The sequence below is a fragment of the Suncus etruscus genome, chromosome 7 (genome assembly GCF_024139225.1).
Source record: "Suncus etruscus isolate mSunEtr1 chromosome 7, mSunEtr1.pri.cur, whole genome shotgun sequence".
NCBI lineage: Eukaryota > Metazoa > Chordata > Mammalia > Eulipotyphla > Soricidae > Suncus > Suncus etruscus.
This window is the reverse complement of record NC_064854.1, coordinates 124,665,518-124,668,340: the sequence shown is the minus strand read 5'-3', so window position 1 is coordinate 124,668,340 and position 2,823 is coordinate 124,665,518.

Sequence of the window (2,823 nt, the reverse complement as noted above, 5' to 3'; positions counted from 1 at the left end):
TGTGGCCCAAAAACCAAAAAAAAAAAAAGAAGCACTAAGCCAGAAGGATCTTCCCCATTTGGACCATCAGGTGTGTCCCAACTTCCCCCAAGACAAAAAAGAAAAGAAAGACTGGAAGATGACTGGCTGACATGGGTGGGGTGCAGTTGGCCCTGAGGACCAGCCGCCTACAATGTGCCCTTCCCACACTCAGCTCCAAAGTCCACCTTTAGTATCCTGCTGTGGCACCAAGCCAGATGCAGAGCATGGTCCAGTAGGGTCTGAGCCCTTCCGTGCCCAGGGAGTGACCCTGGGTTATCTCCTTCAGACAGCTCCTCCTGCCAACTATGCCCTCTGGCTACAGCTTATCTGCCTGATAAATGGCATGGTGGAGGCAGAGCTGTCTGTGGCCTTCTGAGCAGTCAGCAGGGTGAGGGCCTAGGCTGTTGCACGTCAGCAGACAGCATGGGCTGAGTGCCCCAGGAGTCTAGCCAGGTGGGGAGGGGCTGGCCAGCCCCGTGGTCACTAGCTGTCACTCTTCTGTTCCTGGCACAGATCCTTGGGAGCTCTGAATAAAGAAGACCCCCTTTTTTTTTGTTTGTTTGGGGGCCACACCTGGCGGCACTCAGGGGTTATTCCTGACTCTGCACTCAGAAATCGCTCCTGGCGACCATATGGGATGCCTTGATCGATCCTGGGTCCATTCGGAGTCGGCCGCATGCAAGGCAAATGCCTTACTGCTGTGCTAGCTCTTCGGCCCCAGAAGACCCCCCCCTTTCTGCAGGAGCCTGAGGGGAGACAAAGCCTGTCTCCCAGTGCACTGAGGGTTTCCTCTCAGAGTTCCACCACCTCCCATCTGGATGCTGCCTGAGATGACAGGCAGTAGGGAAGGATGTGCAGGACCTTTGGGGTCTTTTGGGCCTGAAGGATAGGCTCCATGGTGGCCTTTTTTTTTTTTTTTTTAATTTTTGTTTTTATTTTTTTTTTTTTTTTTTTTTTTTTTTTTTTTTTGGTTTTTGGGCCACACCCGTTTTGACGCTCAGGGGTTACTCCTGGCTATGTGCTCAGAAATCGCCCCTGGCTTGGGGGGACCATATGGGACACCGGGGGATCGAACCGCGGTCCTTCCTTGGCTAGCGCTTGCAAGGCAGACACCTTACCTCCAGCGCCACCTACCCGGCCCCAAATTTTTCTTTTTATTTTTAAATTATGAGAACAAGGATGCAAAGAAAGAGGACAAGGTAAAGTTACAGTGGAAGGACAATACATAACATAATTCTCAGAAGTCCCCTTGCTGATATCCCAACTTTGAAATTTCATCCAAAGAACATTAAGATTGTAACACACTATAATATTTCTTAACAGCACACAGGGCAATCTAAAGCCATAAAACTTACATAACTCCTTAAACATTACCGGCATAGCATTTTTTTTTTACATTTCCATATTCATGCATATTAGCTTAAGTTAACCTCAAATCTTAACTGGGTTCTTTTTAAGGATTAGAGTCAAAGGAGCACAGCAAAAATGGTGTTAGAGTGGCAATTGTTGTTTGCATAGGCCCATCAAAATATGAGGGACATGGAAAGAAATAACCTTGGCCTAAATACAAAAAGACCCGACCCCTGAAGGTTCCTGGCACAAGACCAACTCTAGGCTCCAGGCAAGCTAGATCGTCCAATCCAAGACATTGTCTGTAGTGCCAACACACTTATATTTTTCACACAGTCTCTGTTGTTGGTATCAAGCTTCTGTATTAAAGATCCTGGTATCTGTATATCCAACATTGAAGTCAGGATGTGGAGCGTCCTCTGGTTTCACCTCACAATCAAAGGGCAATGCAGGGAGCCCTGTCCTGTAAGCAAGTCGTTGTTGTTGTTAAGTCTTCTCAGTGTTAATGGAAGTCTCTTTTGAGCAGGACAATGTCTGAGCAGTGTAGAGTCTTCCTTGGTAGAGGATTGCTTCCAGGTGATGCTATAGACCAGCCTGGATGTTTTGTGGATGGCTTCCCTGGTTCAGGGGAGAATGGATTATGCCCTTTCTTCTGAGGTCTGTGCCAGGTCGTTATGTCAATGTTCAGGGTGTAAGGTGGTGGCCTTTTTTTTTTTAAACTTTATTTATTTGTTGATTAATTGATTGATTTGTTGTTGGGCCCCACCCAGAGGTGCTCAGGGGTTACTACTGGCTCTGCACTCAGAAATCGTGCCTGGCAGGCTGGGGGACCATATGAGTGCCGGGAATCGAACCGTGTTCCTCTCAGGTTGGCAGCATGCAAGGCAAATGCCCTACCGCTGTGCTATCTCTCTGGCCCTACCATGGCCCTTTGCAGGCTGCATCGTGTTCAGAGGACTGATGCTTAGAAGGATCAGCTTCCTTTCTGTTTCCTGGGCAGATAGATGTTGAAGGTAATGCCTGTTGGTGCTGCTTTTCCTCCTGGCTTCAGCCTAAGGTCAATGCAGAAAAGACAGGTCAGTCTGTCCACAGCCAAACCTTCAGCACTAGCCATATGCCTGCACAGTCTCTCCACCCAGCAAGTTAGGGGTACTGGAGAAATATCCGTTGCTGAATGAATCTTGGCTACCCCAGGTTTTGCATCCAAAAGTCACAGTTCATTGAAAACCCAAGCCTGCATTTATTGGGGGCTGCGGGAGCTCACCCCCCCACACACACACACACACAGCAGTATTGCTAATTTTGCTTTGATTCTAAGGTTGCTCCCAGCCAGCCAGTGCCAGAACTGCGGGGGTGGGCCCGGGAACCAGCAGAATTGACTTTGCAGCCTTCTAACACGGGAACGAACATGCATTTTTTTTTCCCATCCTGCCACCCTGATTGTGCCTGAAC